Raw genomic sequence first — 22,679 nt, 5'->3', positions numbered from 1 at the left:
TACAGCTGGTGGTGATGATGCCAGACCTGTGAGCTCTGCTCCCTCCTCCTCTTCCTCCTTCCTTCCATGCCCTCCTCTGCAGAATTGTCCTATTAACATCAGGTACCCCCTAAGCGTTCAAAGGGCTATTCCCAGAGTCAGGCTAAAAAGTGGCATGCAGAGCTTCAGCTGGTGTGATTAGGGGACATGGACCACATCGGAGCAGAGATTCTTGCAGCTTTGCAGGGACAGGCCCAGAGGTGGATCACACCATGCCAGGAGTGGTGGTGTGCGACAATGGTTCAAACCTTCTGTCCGCCCTTAGACAGGGAAAGTTGACACATGTGCCATACCTGGCACATGTCCTCAATTTGGTGGTACAGAATTTCCTAAGTATGTACAGGTTGTAAGATGCAATAAATCAGGCCAGAAGAGTCTGTAGCTATTTCAGGTGGTCATACACAGCTAGGGCTGGGTTGGCTGAAATTCAGCGGGAATTCAACCTGCCTGTAAATCGCCTGATTTGTGACACGCTCACCAGGTGGAACTCAACTTTGTCAATGCTGCAGTGGCTATACATGCAGCAGAGAACAGTCAACGAGTACCGGTGCCACTGTAGCACAATGACAGGCTAAGGCCGCCCGGATTTTTTCCCCCTACCAATGGCTGATCATTAAGGATGCATGCACTGCATTGTCACCATTTTAGGAGGCCACAAGGATGGTGAGCTGTGACAGTATGGACAGGGTACTGGAGTCAGAGCAGCAGGAGGAAGAGTAGGACAGCTTTTCCTATCAAGGCCCAATTTATCCAGACACCATCATTCCTATGTCACAGAACACACAGGAGGAGAGAGGGGAGGAGAATGAGGAGGAGGATTCTGGCACTTTCATAGGCTTTGAAGAAGAGGAAGACATGTGTCAATCTGTAAGTGATGGCTTTCTAACCCCAGGACCCTTGGGAGTAGTACACGGCTGGTTCTCAAGCCTCAAGAAAATATGAGGTGCATGGGCAACCTCATGCTTTAAAGCGTGCAAAAGAACCCAAGAATACGTGGCATAAAGGAGAAGGATGATTACTGGTTGGCAACTCTCCTTGACCACCTTTATAAGGGGAAGGTCTCAGAACTCATCCCATCCCCACAGAGAGTGCAGAAGATAAAATCTCTTGAGGACACATTAAAGAGGATTTTATTAAACGTTTTTCTCCAGCAGTTTACAGTGTCATGGAAAAAGTTGTTTTGAGTCTTCTGTTGTTCAAGAGAGGAGCGTTGGAGAAAGCGTCCACCAAAGTGAGACATTTTGGAAGTTATTAAGTCCTCGCCACCCAGGGCTGCCAGCTTCCACATCCCATCGGCAGCGTCTGCATCACATGGTGGATGATTACACCAGAGCCAGAGATGGAGAGCTTTCCAGCTGATGATCCACTGACTTACTGGGTCATGAGAATAGACCACTGGCCAGAATTTTTCCAGTATGCTATTGAGTTGCTGGGTTGCCCTGCCTCCAGCGTGCTTTCAGAATGGGAATTCAGTGCTGCAGGAGATTTCATTACTGATCATAGAATGTGTCTGTCCACAGACTCCATGGACCATTTGACTTTTATAAAAATGAATCAGTACTGAATTACCAGCTATGAAGCCCCCGATGCTGATGTCACTGATCAAGTCTTTTTGGGATGTGGAATCTCTGCAGGACTTCGAGGCTGCCTAGCTTTGAGGGTGTTCAATCATTTCATCTGGAAAAATGTGTTTAGTATTGGTTTCATGGGCAAAATTAACACCCAAAGAGCAATTTTTCAGCACCTGTTTGACAGGTGCATATCATTGCAATTTTTTTGCCTTCATCAAGAGCACCACTATAGGATTACGGTGAAAATTGCCAACACCCAAAGAGTAATTTTTCTGCACCTGTTTGACAGGTGCATATCATTGAAACTTTTTAAAGCAAGACCAATTCTTGCTTTCATCAAGATTACCTCTATAGGGTTATGGTGGGAAGGCGCTGCTGACATCCAAAGATAATTTTTGATGCACCCATTACTTCCATACAAAGTCAAAGTGAGACCAGAATGTATCCAAAAAAACTCTAATCTTGTTCCCAGTGCACTGCATTGTGGCTTCATCATACACACTGGCTCCTCAGCTTTTTCTGAGCAAATTAAAGGCAGCTTGCAGGGATTTTTTGGGGGAGGATTTATAAATGCAATTATTGCTGCAGCAGATTCTAGACATGGTACAGATCTGCCACTTTACAGGTAGACTAAGGGGACCTCCCAGGCACTATATTGGAGGAATTTTTCATTTTTAGGCTTTTACTTTCACTGGCACGGTACCACTGGATTGGCATAAGGCCACTGTGGTGCCTATATTTAAAAAGAGAGCAAAGTCTTTACCAAGTAACTGCAGACCAATTAGTTTAACTTCTATAGCTGGAAGATACTGGAGAGTTTAATAAAAGAACACATAAAATAGTTTTTGCTAGAAAATAATATTTTTCGTTCAAATTTTTTTTATAACAATATATTTTTATTATAAATTTCCACGAGAATTACAGCAAGAAGGGACATACAGATATGTGATCATACAAGGTTACAGATACAGACTAAAACAGCATTGAAGTAGTGCAATGAGCAGAAGAAAACAAAGTGCAAAAGGTTCAGCAATGGATTATTCTTGGAAAGTAAAGATTCGTCCAAGCAATGTATTACCAACAAGAACAAAGATAATTTAAGGCAGAAATTGAGTTGAAGGCAGGGTGATACAATCTAGTGTAGCCGTTTGTGGACTCAAAAGCATGTGAATGGAAGAGTATAACAAAAGGAGATGGGGGGTAGTGACAGGGGAACCGCGCCCAACCGTCCCGGGCGCCCCAACTGGGATCAAGCTGCACCCGGGCCGACCGGCCGCACCCCCCCCCCCTAGCCACAAAACCACTCCCCCGCAGGGTGCCAACTAAACCACATGTTTCCCATACCAGTTCAGCCATGGTTCCCATTCTGTGTAAGCCTGATTATAGTTGCCCAAAGATGAGGCGAACATTAGTTCATAAGAGATATGTAAGTGAGTTGTCTGAAGAGCGTCAAGGATAGAAGGAGCCGTTGTCGACCTCCATTTCCTGGCCAGTTCCAGGCGCACGCCTAGAAGAATATGGGTAATAATCTTTCTTAAAGTGGGAGGTAGAGCATCTATACCTAGAGATAAAATAGCCAGACCTGGACATGGGCGCACAGTAGTGTTAGAGATCAAAGATATTACGCTAAATATAGCAGTCCACAAAGTTTGGATCGCTGGGCACTCCCAGAAAATATGGAAGAGTGTGCCTCTATATCCACAATTCCTCCAGCACATTGATGAACACTGGGGGGTATAGCAGGCCAATCTAGAGGGCGTCAGGTACCACCGTAACAACAACTTCTGGTAAAGTTCCCACAGGTTGGCGCATCTAGTGGCCTTATAGGTGGAAGAGACGGCTTTACTCCATTGATCAACGGAGTAGGACTTGGACAATTCCAATTCCCACGACCGCATGGAGGGGGTTTTAAGAAATTTTGTTTTCTGTTGCAGAAGACCGTACATCAGAGAGATACCTTTAATGGACGTGATAGGGTTAGTGAAATACAGATGGGCCCTCCATGGTAAAACGATTGACGGGTTCGGGAGAGTTGAGAGTAAGTGGGAGATTTGGTTATAGGTAAAAATGTCGCCCGGCAGTAAACCGAACTCCAATTGGAGTAACCTAAAGGTCTTTGTGACTAGTCCCAACTGTAAAGCACCAACAGTGGTGACACCTCTGGCCAACCAGTGTTTGATATTTAGGTTAGGAATGAGGAGTTGAAGACATGTAAGGGGCAATGTGACTGATTTGAAGGGAGCATCGGCCAGTGGGGTTTGAAGCAGAATTTTCCAAGCCGCAATGGCCGCTACCATAGGTGGAGAGATACTAGAGGGTAGGGTGGGCATAAGACTAGCTGCAAGGAGTAAGTCCAGTGGGTTTCTATAAGGGCACATGTGCTTTTCCAACTCAAGCCATCTAGCCCCAGCTCCACCTTGAAACCACTGTCTAATTTGTGCTAGGCAAGCTGCTAAATAGTAGTCCTTTAATGCAATATGTCCTATGCCCCCTGACAATTTAGACTTGATAAGCTTGTGGAATGCACATCTGACCTTCTTCCCCTGCCATAGAAATTTATTCAGCATAACCTGAGCCCTAGTAAGGTAGGAGTCAGGGGTTGGAATAGGGAGAGTACGAAACAAATATATAAATTGAGGGAGGATTATCATTTTGAGTGCCGCTAAACGTCCGGACCATGTTAGTGCTACCTTGGATAAGGAATGTAGTTTATGATCTAACTGTTGGAAAAACGTCGTGTAGTTTTCCTCCACCAACTGTGCAGTTCTAGTCGTTAACGTAATGCCCAGGTATTGTATCCCGTTGCTCTCCCATGAGTAAGGGTAGGTATTTGCCAGGCGGGCCTGGACAGTCGGGTCAACTCCCAGACCAAGAATGTGGGACTTATTTTCATTAACCTTATAATAAGATATTTGATTAAATAAAGTCAAAGCCTCGGAAATTGCCGCCAGGGAAGACTCCACCTCAGTCACAATTAGAATGATGTCATCAGCGAATAAACTGATGACATGACTATCAGCGCCCACTGGGAAACCCCGGATCGTAGGGTGGTTCCTAATATAAATGGCCAAGGGTTCCATTAACAGGTTAAATATTAATGGGGATAGTGGGCATCCCTGTCTCGTACCATTAGAAATAGTGAAAGCAGTGGACAAGACTCCGGAAGCGCTCACCTTAGCCGAGGGGTTTGAGTATAATGCAAGGATAGCTGAGAGTATAGTGCCGGTAAAACCAAAAGCCTCCAAGACTCTCCTCATATAAAGCCAGTGTATGCGGTCGAAGGCCTTCTCTGCGTCTAAAGTCAGAAGCAGAGAAGGCCTTTGCTGTTGTTCGGCCATGTGAATGATATTAATCATCCTACGGGTTGCATCCGAAGTCTGTCTACCCAGGGTAAACCCTGTTTGATCCGGGTGAATAAGTGTAGGGAGTAGCATAACTAGACGTTGAGAAATCAACTTTGCGTACAACTTAATGTCAGTATTAAGGAGTGATATTGGTCTGAAATTAGAGGGGGTATCTGGAGTCTTCCCTGGTTTGGGTATAGTAACAATAGTTGCTGTTAACATTTCAGAAGGGAAAGAGGCAGAGGCAGCCGCATCATTAAAGACTTTCACCAGGAAAGGGAGCAGTATCGGGCCAAATTCCCTATAGTATTCACTCCCAAAACCGTCTGGACCTGGGGATTTGTTTAGAGGTAGGGAGGCAATGGCTTTAAGCACGTCAGTCTCAGTAAACGGTTCGTTCAGGGATTGTAGTTGGCTGTCAGACAATCTGGGGATAGAGATAGAAGACAAGAAGTCATTAATTGCACCTAGTTGTGGTTGGGGCGTCAAGGGGTCGTTTTTAAGGTTGTATAAGGACTCATAGTAAGAGCTAAATGCATCCGCTATTTGTTGGGGGTGATAAACTTTTTGTTTAGTCACAGGATGGGTTATGTAGGGAATTTTGTCTTTGTACCTAGGACCTCTCAGGTTGTGCGCAAGGAGTTTACCTGCCTTGCTACCATGAACATAGTAGTTCATCTTCAACCTCTTGGAAGTTTTCTCAAAATCCTCCAAAAGCAGGAGTCTAAGGTCATGTCTGAGTTGGGTCAATTTTTTAGACAAGGGTAAAGTGGTGTGGATCTTATTTTGTGTTTCAATGTCAGCAATTGCCGCGGTTAGCTCGTTAAAGCGTCGTAGCCTCTGCCTCTTTGCCCTCGCACCCAATTGTATTAAAATCCCCCGCATATACGCCTTATGGGCTGACCATAACATACAATTATCCTTCACAGAACCATTATTATTATCAAAGAATTCTCGAAGGCAGGAGTCTACAGTAGCTCTAGAGTCCTTCTGCTGGAGAAGATAGGTGTTGAGTTTCCATAGTGGACTCTTCTGCGCTGCCGTTGGATCCGCGATAGACAGCACCACTGGGGCATGGTCTGCCCAAGAAATGGTACCAATAGAGACTTCCTTCGATAACAACAGCACTTTATGGTCAACCAGAAAAAGATCAATACGTGTGTAAGTTCGATGAGGTGAAGAAAAAAAAGTAAAATCCCGTTCAGTGGCATGGAAGCAACGCCAGGCATCATATAGATTGTTATCGTGGATAGAGGGAAGTAGTGCAGCTGCCTTGCGGTGAGAAGTCGAGGTGGAATCATACACCGGGTCCGGAGATGCAGTAAAGTCTCCGCAAATAACCAGGGAACCCTTTTGGATCTTCCGGATTTTCCTAATGGTCTTGTTGAAAAAATGAACTTGATGCACGTTGGGGGAGTAAATTGTGGCAATTGTGTAAATAGAGGAGTTAACTTCACAAATCAGGATCAGGAATCTGCCGTTAGGGTCCTTAATTTCCTGATGAAGCTTAAACGCCACTGTATCCCTGATAGCTATGAGAACACCTCTAGATTTGGAGTCTGCATTAGCTGTAAAAACATAAGGATAGTTGCCATGTGAACATTTGGGGGGGGCTGAAGAACTGAAATGTGTCTCCTGTGCGCAGACAATGTCACTGTTATGGAGTAGAGCTTCCTTCCAGAAGGACTTCCGCTTTACGGGGTGGTTGAGGCCTCTGGCATTAATGGTAAGGATCCTCAGAGCCATACTCTATTAGTATCGTGTGGTGGGGAGTAGCGATGGTATGGGAAAGAGGTATAAATGCAGACAGTTGACGTGGAACAGAAGCCCAAGACTGTAGAGAGCACCCCAGCCATAAGGAAAGAAGGTGTACTCACGTTGCCAACCGTTGAAGCATAGGGGCGTGCTGAAGGACTCAGAGAAGAGGTGTACCAGAAATCCAGGCATCCCGATGACATGACTCCCAGATAGATCACAAGGACTTCCACTGCTATATCCGTTAGATAACTCGTGGAGCAGAAATAATACAAGGTAGGAAAGAAAAGAGAACAAAACATGTAAGAAAAATAAGAAAAAAGCATAGTTCAGTATCGTTGAGCACCAACAGGGCACTCCTTGAAATAACTAACAAGTCACTCGCAGCGTGTAACCGCTGTTATTTGTGGGGGTTTAGTCCGACCAAGCAGGTCACGGCCCTGCACTTCAGGGGCAAATAGCGTGTCAAGACCAACCTGAAGAATTCAAGTGTGAGATCGAGCATTTTTGCCGGTAACCTCTTTCCAGACTCTGTCCACTGGTCTGGGAGTGCTCGTGGGAGGTGAATGGGTCGATTCCTCAGTGACAATATTCCAGTCCCGCAGAAGAGCAATCCCCTCCTCCAAGGAGGATATCGCATAGGTACGATTGTCTCGCGTCACAACAAGTTTCGTAGGATGGCCCCATTTGTATGCGACTTTGTGATTGCGAAGAGCCTTCGTAACTGTGTTCAAGTTCCTCCTTTTCTGCAGGGTATACTGAGATAAATCAGCAAAAAATTGCAGGTTTTGATATTGTGCTGGAACAATCTCACGTTTTCTCATATAAAGCATGAGGTTTTCTTTAACATGAAAAAAGTGTAAGCGTAGGAGGACATCTCGAGGTATTTGCTCAGATAGGTGGGAAGGTTTGGGTAGCCTGTGTATTCGATCAATGGTAACATCCAGATCTGTGAGATCAGGAATGAGGGCCTTAAATAACGCTGTGACATAGGAGTTTAGATCAGATTGTTGTACTGATTCGGGGATCCCCCTTATTTTTAGGTTGTTTCTCCTAGATCTATCTTCCAAATCGGCCAATTTTGCTTTGACCCATGCGGTGTCACTTTCTTTTTCCTCATAAACATCCACTAAGTCATTAATCGTATCAGCGTATTCACCCATTTTCACCTCAATGTGGTCAACTCTGTTACCCAGATCACTAATGTCCCGGTTAAACTTAGACATGCAGGATGCCATATCTGATTGTATGGTGCTTCTAAGGGACAGCAACATGTCTTTTAACACAGTGTCCAGTACTGGCTGATTAAGCGTAGGGAAGGATTCGATTGATTCCGGCATGTCCCTCGTGTCATCACCGGAGTCTGGGCCGGGGCTATCCGCGGTTCGCAATCCGTTGCCATCGAGTCTGGGTTTGGACTTGACCGGGCTTCTAGTGGCTGGGGAAGGCGGAGGGGAAGGTCTGAGGTCAGGTGTGGGGGTCAGTGTAGCAGGATTCTCTGCATTGTGAAGACTCTGCGCCGTTGAGGCCGCAGGCCCGGAGTAGGCCTCGGCGCCATCTTGCCTCCCCTCCATACCTTTTGCGTGGAAGAAGTCCGTCAGCCGGTGCGGGTGCCTAGCGTTCCGCCGCTTGTTAGGCATGATCTCGGTCGTTGCCCCCGCTAGGACGCCGGTAGTCCGAGTGAAATCGGTGCACGGAAGGTCTGCTGTTAGCCGCTGAAACCCTGAAGCGCCGGAGCTCTGGTTCTATGCGACCATCCGGCTCCGCTGCAGGCCACGCCCCCATTCGTTCAAATTTTTTATTGAATTATAATTAACCACTTCAATACAGTACACTTACCCCCCTTCCTGCCCAGAACCAATTTTCGCTGTTGCATTTTGAATGACAATTGGATGGTCATGCGAGGCTGTACATATAATGTATATATATTTTTCTCACAAATAGAGCTTTCTTTTGGTAGTATTTGATCACCACTGGGGTTTTTACTTTTTGTGCTACAAATTAAAACAGTCTGAAAAAAAGTTTTTCTTTATTTCTGTTAGAAAACTTTGTAAATAAGTAATTTTCCTCTTTTGCTGATGGGCACTGATGAGACTGCACTGATGGACACTAATGAGGGAGTACTGATTTGCACTGATGAGTCGGCATTGATGAGGTTGCACTAATTATAATGCACTTATATACAGCACTAATGGGCACTGATAGGCACTCATAGGCAGCACTGATGGATGACACTGGGCACTGATAGGTGGCACTGATGGGCACTTATGGGCACTGATAGGCAGCACTGATGGGCACTGATAGGCACTGAAGGGCAGAACTGATAGATGGCACTGTTAGGCGGCACTGATAGGCATCACTAATGGGTTCTGAGTGCCATCCATATTGGGCATTGATTGGCGTAACTGGTGGTCCTGGGTGGACATCCCTGGGGATCCTTGGTGGGCATCCCTCGTGGTCTTGGGTGGGCATCCCTGGTGGTCCTGGGTGGACAACCTTGGGGGGCTGCACTAATAATCAGTGCAGACCCCCCCATCAGGAGAGCAACCAATCAGCTCTCCTCTACTCGTGTCTGTCAGTGCAAGTGTAGGAAAAGCCGATAAATGTATTTTCTTATTTACACTGTGATCAGCTGTGATTGGACACAGCTGATCACATGGCCTATGTCAGAGGCTCTTTGCCAAGATCAGAGATGCGATGTGTCAGATTAACACACCACCAATCGCCCACGAGGGCCCACTATCGGCTTATCCTGCTAAAAGTCATGCCCAATCAGGAAAACTGAACCACTTCCTGGCCATCAGCAGCTGCAGAGGTGATCAAATACCATCAAAAGAAAGCTCTATTTGTGGAAAAAAGCACATCAATTTTGTTTGAGTACAACGTTGCAGGACCACGCAATTGCCAGTTAGGCTGCATTCACACCTGAGCGTAGCATTTTCAAGCGTTTTTTACCGCGTTTTTACCGTAATTTGCCGCGATTTTGTGCAGGGCAAAAGGTCACCAATGTTAAAAGAAGAAAAACGCCCAAATTTTCTCAATTCGAGTGACAAAAAAGGGTCTGGAACTTGTTTAAGCTTCAGGCGTTCGGCTTCAGGCGACATGTAGTGGAGATGTGAACCATCTCCATTTAGAATAATAGAATTTTTCCCCTCTAGCGTTTTGTAGCTTCAGGCTTCAAGCTACAAAACGCTCAGGTGTGAATGGGGTCTTAAAGTGACCCAGTGCCGTATTGCAAAAAATGGCCCGTTTAATAAGGGGGTAAATTCTTGCGGGGCTGAAGTGGTTAAACATGGGTGCAAAAAAATTACAAAAATGACACATCATCAGTTGAAAATAAAGGTAGAAAAAGAAAACATGCAGCTACCACATCTGAGGACTGGTAAGCTTCAATAGTATATCTATGTTCTTGGGCTTTAACAAACTTGAATTTAAACACTTACGGACCACCCGCCATCATTATACAGCAGTACTTTGAAGAGGAATATAGCGGCTAGCTGCCATAACCCCGATGTCCTCTTCTTCAACGGGAGGTCCGCTTTCAGATAAAAGTGATCTCTGCGGCAGATTCGCTGATTTTATCGGTGGCAGGAGAGGGCCTCCCGCCGCACTCCAGTGCCTTCAGCTGCTTACTGGAGTCACCAGCAGTGGTGTAGGCGATCGTGTCCTTTCCCCTCTGTGGTATGGAGCTGAGTGAGGGGTTTATGGTCTCCACCCGGCTCCATACCAATGCTGGGTGGAAGTGATGTCAAAATGTCACTTCCACCCACAGCTCTTAAAGCAACATTTTTTTATTTTTTTCCCTTTTTTTATTGCATTTTACTGTAAATATGAGATCTGAGGTGTTTTTGACCCCATATCTCATATTTTAGAGGTCCTGCCATTAGTTTTTTCTATTACAAGGGATGTTTACATTCCTTGTAATAGGAAAAAAGTTACACTTTTTTTTTAAAGAACAGTGTAAAAATAAAAAATAAAAGGTAGAAATACATACCCCCAGATGGCAGGGGTCACATCAGGAATGGATTTATCCTGCCAACTTGATCCCGGGCTTAAGACCACAGCCTGGCCAAAGATGGTGACTGCCAGGGACACACGAGATGCAGAGTCTGACCTGGAGGAATCCATAGCTTATCAGGATGGGCTGGATGCCCACATGGTGGTGCCATATAATCTTGCAGTGAGTACACAGATGAACCCTCAATTGGCCCCAGCCTCCACTGAATTGCTGCTGGGTATAACCCTTGATGGACTCCTTCTCACCTCTATGAAGAACCTGACAGGCACGTCAGAGCACCTCAGGGCCCAACACAGATCACTCCCTACTACTCCTAATGACTTGTCTTCAGTTATGGAGACATTCTCCAAAATGCTTTTCAGGGGCCTGGCCCAAACTGCAACACAGATCACCTCAACTATTCAAGCTGATCTGCACCACTTAGGGGCCAGAATAGAAGCAATCGAAGCTAAAACTGATCAAATGATCGCCAGAGCTAACCAGAATACTGACAGGATACAGGAAAATGTTATGCTCGGGAAACAGAAAACCTTGCCATACATGGACATCCCATTCAAATATTGGCAAACTTGTCACCTTAAACTATACAAAAACGAAGATCTTTGAAACCACTTTCTCCACCTTTGCTGATGTAGAGCGCCTACTCCTGCAACTGGGCTTCATCACCCAGCTCTCAGCGACCTTATCAGCCCCCAGAGGCTCCACCTCATCAAAGAGACCTCCACCGTTAAGCCCTATCAAAACTATGTGACAAAAACAGCAAGCAATCCAAAGTCGGACGCCCCCCCCCCCCAATGCAGGTCCTACTGTGCCCTCCATTTTCTCCTAGGATTTTACCTACTAAGCTCCAGAAAGATTGGTCCTCCAGTCCTTTATCCCTCATGAGCCAAACCTACTTCACTTAATTCTCCTATGATACATGAGAATGTATAGAAACTACATTAGCTCTGTCTGGATTTGTTCTCAGGTGTCACTATCCTCTACCCCGACTCTACCATGCCTCCAAGTATCTGCTTGTTTTAAACATCCCTTATTTTCTCCCCAGAGCAGTCCTGATAGAAGTCATCATGCCTCAAAGAGGGACAGTAAAATCTTTCCATCCAGGATCTCAGTGACTTCAAAGACAGCCTCTCGTAATTTGCGTAAATTTAGCTGAGGTCATGTTGTCGGTTTCTCCCTCCTCACCCTGATTACCCATGGGGGGTGGCAGAAACTCTCCAGTATTAGTTTCTTGCTTCCACTATGCTCATACTATGCTCACATCCAGATCCAAGTCTCCACCTTTATTTTTAGTTTTGTGTTGGTGGGGGGGGGGGCTGGAGTGGATGCACCATGCCTCCAATTGTCCCAGAGTGGCATTTTTCTACCATTCTAGGACTGTTCTGCACCCCCTACATTTGGGGATATTTTTTGGGGAAAAGATTTATAGTAGGGAGGGCTACGTTCCTTCTACCTACAAAGAGGTTATGGTTTTCTTTTTTTTTCCTTCTGTGTGTTATATTTTAATATTCCATGTATTTCACTTGATATGTCTTCTCTTCTTAGGGCCTTTCTACATCACCTCTTCCTCTCACCCCTCCTTTCTCTTTTCTGAGTCACCTAGCAGCTCATATCCACAAACTGATCCATGTTTCTGGAAGCTTTGGACAGAAGATGTTAAGAACTAACCCCCACCTTTAGGGGTCAGGGTAAGATCCCTATTGCTGATGCATCTCTCCCACACTCTGATCCATGCACGCTGACAGTACCATTTCTGCCCCCCCCCCCCCCCCCAGTATAGCACCACTAACAACATTCAAGGGATTGACTACCCAGTTAAAATATGGAAATTATTCAAGCTCTATCAATCTAAAAAAATATATATCCTTTTTCTACAAGAAATCCATTTCTCTTCTACATATAATCCATCCTTCTTATATGGCCACTATCCTCAGTTCTATCACTCTAATGCAAGGAACAAAACAAAGAATGTAGCCATATGCTTTTCCAAAAACCTAAAATTTTCCCCAATGGAAACTCTCAGAGACCCCGCAGGTAGATACCTATTAGTAAAATGATCCAGCGATAATAGGAGACAAGCAAATTTCCTCACTTGTTTCCTATTATACACCAAATAAAGGCCAAGCAGCCTTCTTCTCCTCCATGATGTCTTCCCTGGGTCCACATCTGGAGGGGAAGATAATTTTGGGAGGAGACAGAAATCTTGCTTTTGACCAAACCTTGGATAAATCTGAAAAAGGTCTCCCTCAAACAAATAAAACCCCTAAACAGAGCACGAAAATAGCCTCTATGCTGTGTTCCTTGGGTCTTATCGAAATCTGGAGGGAACGCAATGCCGGCACTAAAGACTACACCCACTACTCGGCCCCACATAAGATTTATTCTAGGATAGACATCATCTTTCTTTAATTCTCCAACATACCACTTGCCACAAAAGCTATCATTAGGGACACACCCTTATCTGACCACTCTATGGTTCTTTTAATCCTACAACAAGCGTCCAACTCTAATAAAAAAATAAACATGGTGCCTCAACAAAGCTTTTCTAAGTGACCCACAACACATCATGGAATCTTTCCATGAGTTCTTCACAGACCTTTACAAAGATAAGAAACCAAGCACACAACCTCACCTTGATGGTTTCCTCAATACCATATCCCTTCCAAAATTGTCAATGAAACACTCTGACCTACTGAAAAAAACAATTACAGAAATGGAAGTCATGGAGGTGATAAAACATCTTAAACAAAACTCTGCCCCGGGACCTGGCTTTTCGGTCTGCTACTATAAAAAAATTGCTACTACATTAGCTTCCTATATGTTCAGATTCTTTAACTCAGTTAGGTAAGGCTGCCCCCTGGTTAAAGCCTTAAATTTGGCATATATCTCAGTCAGTATTACCCAAACCCGGTAAGGATCCAAGCATAGTTAACAGTTACGTCCAATCTCATTAATAAACAATGACATCAAAATCTTGACAAAAATACTAGCTAATAGACTATCATCTTGTATTGCTCAATATGTCCATAAGGACAGTCATTCTTTATCCCAGGGAGACAAGGACCAGGCCAGATAAGAAAGGCTAAAGATATCATTCACTACTCAATTCCCAATGGCATGGCAGTCTCCTGCAGGAAGGCCTTTTACTATCTATGGACCTACAAAAGGCCTTGGCCGTCGTGATCAGAAAGAACCCACCCTGACATTAAGGGAGTATTCTGCGGACCCCAAGAATACAAATGTGCACTGTTTTCAGACGATTTCTTATTATTTGTTACATCCCCTCCTTATTTAGACTCCCAACGTTTTCTCTTTACTTAAATAATTTGGAAATGCCCCCAGTCTTTGGGTTAACGTGTCAAAATCCTTGACATTAAACATCACAGTCCCCTCCAATTTACTTAAATGTCTATAGGACCATTTTCCATTTATCTGGTGCTCCTCCTATATCCCGTACTTTGGTGTCAACCTAACTTCCAAGTTGGACTCATTATACCCCTCCAAGTAAATGTCCATGTTCCAAAAACTGTCGTCAGACCTCTCTAGATGGTCTAAACATAACCTATCATGGCTAGGCCGCATTAAAGCTATCAAAATGATACTCCTTCCATGCTTTTTATACCTCTTCAGATCAGTTCTCATCTCGATTAGAAAATCACAACTGCTGAATTTTCAATCAAAGATTTGGACATTTATCTGGGGACCTAAGGGCAGAAGATGCTCTAAAAACATCCTATTCAGACTTAAGACACAAGGGGGACTTGTCTTCCCCAACATTTGCTCGTACTACCAAGCAGCCCAGCTTGCCCAGATCTCCATCGCATACTTATGTGACTCAAAAACCCGACTGGATGTCAATGGAGAGGCAAGCGGTTCCCCATCATGCAATCGATTTTCTATTGTGGTCCCCCACAAAACCCATACCTTCTATCCTGGCTCCTACCCTGTCGCACTCACTTGCCCTGTGTGATCCCATGCACAAACACCCCTCATTGATTTCGACCCTAAAACCCCTAACGCATTTGTTCCACAATCCTAATTTTCCCCCCAGGAATAAACATCCTAGCCTCTTTGTTGGTGGCTCAACAAAGGTTTACTTAGAATAGGGAATGTCTTCACTTCTACAGGTACCATTTCAACTATATATTGCACAAACTGGAAATGTCTACCTCAGAAAGGTTCAGATATACACAAATTTTCCACTATCTTCAATCTATCTGGCCTAATAAGCCGGACCCTCTCAGAGTCACAGCTTATGAATCTTGGTGCTCGAGCATCATGGATCAGAGGGGAGGATATCCATCATTTACTCTTCTTTAGCTTCATTCCTGTTCAAACCACCTTATGCCCAACCATGGGAAAATTACCTCAATATAGAATGGGAGCCTGAGAAATGAAACGTCTGCTTCCAACGTTCCTTTAAAGGCACATTGAACATTTCCCTGATTGAGACCAATCTCAAAATATTTAAATGTTGGTATAGAGTTCCCTTATCACCTTGCCAAGGTCTACCCAGATGCTTTTCTGTTGTGTTTTAGAAGCTGCCACCATTTGGGCACACTACTCCACATATGGTGGAACTGCCCAAGAATACAAAGTCTCTGGATAAAACTTCTTTCTAATATGCAAGGTTACGAATATTCAGGTTCCCCAAACCCCAGACATAGCACTCCTTAACCCCAAGGTGGAGAAAGTAGACACATATACACAAGTGCTGATCTTCTATATCCGTTTAGGAACCAAAATTACTATTGCATCACTATGGAAAAATACCTCAGTCTCAATCTTGGCCATGAAGCACAAAATGTCCTGGATTATGGTGCAGGAGAAAATAGTAAGTATTCTCAAAGACATAATTCATATTTTCAAACTCATCTGGGAACCCTGGGCTACACATTTTCATATCCCTCTATACTCTGGAGCTACCGCCTCCTAATGGTCTTACTTCTAGGTGACTCATCTAATTCTCCTTATTCCTCCCCCAATCCCACCTTACTTCTTCCTTCCTTTGATGTTTCTTTACTCTCCTCTCCCTCTTCTTGCCCATCCTCTTCTTGGCCAAAGCTAGAATTACATGACATAGCTAGCTCCTGCTTTTTTTTTTTCTCTGGCATGTTGGTGCACAGTTGGAATCTCTGTTTGTGAGTTCAGTCTACCCAGAATATCTACCTGCATCCCTGATTAGCCATACCTATACTATTCACTAAACAAACTTTCAGGAATGTATACAATATGAAATATTGAATCTAAACCTGAACCCAGCGCTCTTATGAACCAGTACACTATTATTAATTAGTCCTATGAGGTGCTCTCTCCTCTTTAGTGCTTGGCAGCTGTTATATATCCCAAGACAATACTACACAATGTGGTTGACCCTACGATTCAAACACTAACAGCACTCTATTATACAATTTGAATGATTCCTCCGATCATTATCATGTTTACAAACAGACTACTCATATTAAAATAATCACATGTCAAACATGCGTGACACTTTTAAAATAAAAACAAATGTAAACAAATAAAAAAGAGAGTCCTTCAAGTGGAGAAATGTAAATGTAGAGTGATATCTTCCCCCGTGAAGTTGTATTCCATAAGTAGTAGATGCCTGTCCTACACGTCACCGTTTCCAACAAAGTGTGTACCCCCATAAATGGCCGCTTACCGGAGCACCACTGCAAAAGGGCCTGTATGTACTGGATCTTTCAGTATGGCTGATTCTTCAATACTCCTTACTCCTCCGTTCTCTAACATAATCTCCTCATTATACGTGAGCATGTAAAAATACAAGGGGACTGGTATAGTGTTATATCCTTTATTAAAATTGCCCTCTCCCCCCTTTTTACATAATATGCTTGCATAAACTCATAATCAAGTAGCTTAAAATCATGTCAACAATGTACCACGGACATCTCACTGCCAACCGATCTTTCCTTTGAACTGTCTGCTAGTAGAGTCCCGGGGGTTCGTTTGCTGTTACCGACCATACAATTCGCGTGACCACGCTCTGACGCTTTTCGTGACTATGTCTTCAGAGGGCGTACCTCTGCAAAAAACTTGAGGCTGGGGTGGAGGTTCAATGACCCTAAAAATACAGCCAGAGCAACAATGGAATGGTTTAGATCAAAGCATATCCATGTGTTAGCATGGCCAAAAGTCCTGACCTAAATCCAATTGAGAAATTGTGGCAAGACTTGAAAATTGCTGTTAACATACACTCTTGATCCAGTCTGACAGAGCTTGAGCTATTTTGCAAAGAAGAATGGGAAAAAAATTTCACTCTCTAGATGTGCAAAGCTAGTAGAGATATACCCAAAAAGACTTTCTGAAAGGTAGTTCTAAAAAGTATTGACTCAGGGGGGCTGAATACAAATGCCTGCCAAACTTTTCAGATATTTAAAGCGGAGTTCCGCCCATATTTTCATCTTTCCATGAATCACTTCAATCCCACAAGTTATAAGAACATTGAGCGCTTTTTTTTAAGCTTTGTTTATCCTGTTGCTATGGGGTATTCTTTGTTCTTCCTTTTTTAGGTGCTGTTGTGAGGTATGTCATATCCTATGGCACCTCTGCTCCTGGGAAAGGTGTGTCATCATTCCCAGGAGTCAGTGGGCATCGCCGCCTGTTATCATCACGTTATTTGCAAACAGGAAATGATGCAATGTAAGGCAGTGCTAAGCACCATTTTGCCGTCTATTGTCTAGTTTACATTTGGTTGCCATAACAACAGGGCAGGACCTTCCTACAAAGCTGCGATTGTGATGTCAACCAGAGACACAATCATGCGCCATGCCTTGTGTCTAATACGTATGCACGAGATCCAGAGGTGTATGCTAGGTAATCAGCAGCACCGATTCACGGAAGAAAACACTTGTGGACTTCACATGTCCACAACTAAGATGGGAGCATGCTGCAGACAGAGTATAAAAGTTTTCTTTTTAAAAAAATATGATATAATACAGAGTCCAGTCATATATTGACCATTTGTAACATTAGGCTAAATGAACATCTCGAGTGCCTTAAAAAAAAAAATATTACGGCTGGAGCTTTAATTGTAAAAAAAAATGTGAGAACCATTTATCATTTTCCTTCCACTTCACAATTATGTGCCAAATTCTTCTATCACTTTAAAATCCCAATAAAATACATTTACATTTTTGGTGGTAACATGGCAAAATGTGGAAAATTTCAAGGGGCATGAATACTTTTTCAAGGCACTATATATAGTTCAAGTGGAACAGACAACACGCTGCTTCCATTTTGGTTTTATGTGCACATTCTGGGTTTAATTTTTTATGAAGGGGAATCATTTAAGAATGACCAGGAAAACTATTTGGCATGGTTTCATTCATGCCCAAACCCCTATAATTGCCTAGCTATTTAGCATCTTGCCTTCTCTTTGCTGTATGTTTTGTATTAAAAGTACGTTCGCCATTGGCAAATGTGATCCTCTCAGCCCTGCTCTTCAGTAAAATGTGCTTATATCAACATTATTTAAATATTATAATCCAAAAAAACAAGCACTGTTTTCCAAAGTTCTTAACAGAACCAAGGATAGAAAAGAATAACCTTATACTATACTAAAACTGCAATAGGCAATGAAGATGTAAAGGGTTTACCATTGTTTTATTTGCTTGTCAGTTAGTCTATTGCTTTGCATATTTGTTTATGTGGCCAATAAACAATTGTCAGCTGTATCCAAGTTGATAGAGATGCTCATTCACTGATTATATGTGCTCAGGATCAATCAAATCTTTATGAGCTGAAGGTGATGTGAAATGAGATGGATCTAAAAAAAAAAAAAAGCAGGGAAGTTCACACAACAACTGCTGAACATGCTCTAATCAAGTATTAATATTGTATCTGTTAGTTTGCTTTACTTTCAAAATCATATGCAAGTTTTAAACCTCATGTTAATGCAGTGACTTACAGAATAGCCTGGTCGACTGTTCAACCTACAAAGGAAGGCTTTGGTGAACGGATGGATGGAGATTTAATGGGATGGATAGAAAAACTCAATTGATTTCTATTTGTAATATACCATTATTCAAATTGCTGTCAGCCAGTAAATACACTGTAAAATGTACTCAACTTAGTTAGAGGTTATAGCGGGAAGTGAATATTTAATATATAACATTTCAATCTGCTAACTATTTACAGAAGGTTTACATGTTAAATAAGACTCATTATGAAAGGGTTATTCTCTGTATTTGTACTGCTAATTGGAAACCTCTTAGGCAGAGGTCAGACATATGATTTTAGTATATATCTGACAGTTCAAGAGAATACTAGTATATTTTTTCTATTAGTATTTTATTAGTAAACCATCCAGTTACTGTATAATGTATTATGTATGTTCCTTGTGACAGGACTAAAAATGTACATCTGTTAATGTAGTCCTGTGTCCTCTTTAATTACGGAGTGGTGAATGTTCATTTCGTTTTGAACACCTGTCAGATCATTTGCCATAATTATAGTTCATGGGGTCCAATCTGTTATGCACATTATCTCTCTGCAAATAGTAAATTGATGACTTTGGGTTGATTGCTGCACTCACTCCTGCTATCTCATTCTCTGACATATACATTCAAGGCCCACCTAAAATTAAAATTTCAGCCATGAAATCTCAACTAATTGTGCCCTTCCTATAATGTGTATATATATATGTGTGTATATATATATATATATATATATATATATATATATATATATATATATATATATATATATATGTGAAATTAAACCTGCCAAACCTGACATTGCTCCAGAAAAGTTAATTATTTAGGACTAGCTTTTTAAAAATATAACAAACAGCTATAGCATAACTCCTATACAGATATAAATATTGATGAGCGGTAAGCGGTGAATAACCTTTTTAGTAATACAGGTCTGCTACTGAGAATCTTTTTCCTGAGAGAAATCCAGAAATACCTCAACGTACAGTTTAGTTTAATAGTTTCTGCTAGAGAAATGGCTGCAAATTTGGAGTGGACATTTTGTAATATCAATTTTAACATTGCATGATAATTGGGATCCCAAACCTGCTAAATGGGCAGATTTGGCTAGTTTGCTACTACAGCTCTATCCATATAGGTTCTTATCTGATCTCTCATTTCATGCACTCTCCAAATGAACAGATGTAATCATTATGAATTTAATGCTGTGTACACACGATCAAACAATCGGGTGGAAAAGTCCGGCAAACTCAAGTCCGCCGGACAATCCCCCCGTGTGTAGCCTCCGGCGGACTTTTTTTACCCAAAAGTACGGCGGACTTAGAAAGTAGTTTTGCACTCCAATCCTCCCGCCGGACTTGCATTTCGGCAGACAATCCGGCCGTGCGTATGCTAGTCCGCCGTACTTTTTAAATTAACGGACTTTTCCCGCCCGGAGAAAAGTCCGCTCATTTTGAGCATGTCTCCAAGTAGGCAGGGCCTGCGAAGAATGCGTAGCTTGCCCCGCCACCTGGTATGGACTTAAAGGGGAACCCCAACGCCGAAAAAATTGGCATGGGGGTCCCTCCCAGGTCCCCATTAGACCCTTGTCTGAGCACGCTACCCGGCCGGCCAGGAAAGGGGGGACGAGCGAGCGCCCCCCCCCCCTCCTGAGCCGTACCAGGCCATGTGCCCTCAACATGGGGGGTGCCTAGGGGAAGGGGGGGCCCACCCCAAAGCACCTTGTCCCCATGTTGATGAGGACAAAAAACACAACACACAAGGGTTAAAATAGTTTATTGCACAGCTCCGGGGGTCTTCCGTGTCCGGGGGTCTTCTCGCCGGACTCCTCCGCTATCTTCTTCTAGCTCTTTTACTAGAGGAGGAGCCCGGCTTTCTTCCTCACCGCCGCCCTCTTCTTCCGACTTCGGGGGTCTTGACCCCCTCTTCGGTTCTTTTGCCGGGCCACCGCACCTTCTTCTAGCTCTTCTACAGGCGGTGGCCCGGTCTTCTGTCGCCGCTGTCGTCGCCGCCTTCTGTTCTTCTGTTCTTCTCTTCAGATGTTGCCTTGTCGCATCCTCCGCTCACAATGGCGACACGCGGCGACTTATATAGGGACATCACCGGATGATGTCCCCGCCTATTATGATGTCACAGTCCCAGCATCCTCTGGAAAATAATGGAAAATATCAAATGTCCAAGTCTCTGGCCGTGATTAGTGATACCAAAAACAAAATAATTCAAGTTGTAAGTTGTTGGGCATGTGAAGGGTACAAAACAGGAAATGTCAACTTTGCGAGGGCTCCTTCACACAAATTGCTAACAAGCACATTTGTCATCAGCATCCAACATTTAAATATGGATGCAGTATCACACCATACTTATAAATCCACATCTGACCAAAAAACTGTTATAGATTTGGTGTAAAACCCAAACTCACTTTATTTATAATGTCATTTCTTTTGTTTCCATTATGTGAAACGTCAGAACGTCAGAAATATAATAGCTTGTGAAAAAGAAGCTATAACACCACAGAAGAGGAAGAACATACCAACCTCTAACCAGAAAGCAGCATGCTTGAGATTTGAACCAATAACGCTGATGCTGCAAGGCAGAAGTGCTAACCAGTTAGTCACTACGCTGCCACACGCATGGAGTCTGCTTTTCTGTGGTGTTAAACAGCCCCTGGGGTGCAAAAAGTTAATCAATGCAGATGTACTTTGGAAGTTCTGAGTGCCATTGACCAACCTGTTTCTGTGATATGCCATCTGGTTCCAAGGCTGGTTATGGCTGATTACTGTCAGCATGCTGCTATAGGACCATCTCTAATTTTTGGGGCTTTTTTTGCTTGGTAACAGGCTGTAATTGATTCTGGTGTGGAATTCATGAGGCTGCTTCTTTTCCTTCCCCAAGGAACAAATATGGCAAGATTTGCAATGGTGGTGGAACCCTCCTACACCTAACTACAGCATTTCTTAAGGCATTTAGCTATAGGTGATGGAATTACATAAAGCAGTAGTTATGTTTCTTGATTTATTCTGTGGTATTTGGTGTTTATTGGTGTGTAAGTGTAAAATAGTGGTATTACCCTCTAATTAAGTTTTGTTTATGATGCTGGTACACATATTACATTTTTGTGGTGAAAATTATGACAATTTGGAAATACTAAACAACACACAAAATTGGTATTCATTTTAAATTTGCATCAGCAATGGTATTGTGTGGGGTATGGGAAGACAGCTGTGGGAGTTTTACTTTAGGGTTATGTGAGATGGAACGCAAGAAGTGCATTATCTACCATTTACTTATCAGATATCCAACAGCTAAGTCTCTGAGTATGCTCAGTTTATCCAGAGATATGGTTTAACAGGCAAAGTGGCTGAGCATGTTCAGTGTAACAAAATTATTTCACACATGGCAAAGTCCCTGGGCACACACAATGTACATGGCAATATATATATATACACAAATATTTATATATATATATATATATATATATATATATATATATAAAGATGGAGACATCTTGACCGATCCATCAACTTTACCCTCAGCTTCTTTAGAAAGGCAGTGGTCGTCTTGGAGGTGTGTTTGGGGTCATTATCATGTTGGAATACTGCCCTGCAGCCCAGTCTCCAAAGGGAGGGGATCATGCTCTGCTTCAGTATGTCACAGTACATGTTGACATTAATGGTTCCCTCAATGAACTGTAGCTCCCCAGTGCTGGCAGCACTCATGCAGCCCCAGTCCATGGCACTCCCACCACCATGCTTCACTGTAGGCAAGACACACTTGTCTTTGTACTCCTCACTTGGTTGCCACCACAGATGCTTGACACTATCTGAACTAAATAATTGTATCTTGGTCTCATCAGACCACAGGACATGGTTCCAGTAATCCATGTCCTTAGTCTGCTTGTCTTCAGCAAACTGCTGGTTTTCTTGTGCATCATCTCTAGAAAAGGCTTCCTTCTGGGATGATAGCCATGCAGACCAATTTGATGCAGTGGGCCGTTAGC

At 43.3% G+C, this 22,679-nt stretch overlaps 1 protein-coding gene across 5 annotated transcripts in view; it reads left to right on the top strand.

The window, feature by feature from the left end:
- NAALADL2 (N-acetylated alpha-linked acidic dipeptidase like 2) overlaps positions 1-22,679 on the top strand; it is a 1,383,985-nt gene that overhangs the window by 1,098,157 nt on the left and 263,149 nt on the right. The window lies entirely within an intron of this gene.

This window comes from Lithobates pipiens, unplaced genomic scaffold (genome assembly GCF_037356315.1).
Source record: "Lithobates pipiens isolate NorthernLeopardFrog02 unplaced genomic scaffold, aLitPip1_a1.2 Scaffold_18, whole genome shotgun sequence".
NCBI classification, from domain to species: domain Eukaryota; kingdom Metazoa; phylum Chordata; class Amphibia; order Anura; family Ranidae; genus Lithobates; species Lithobates pipiens.
This window is presented reverse-complemented; position numbering and strand designations above follow the sequence as displayed.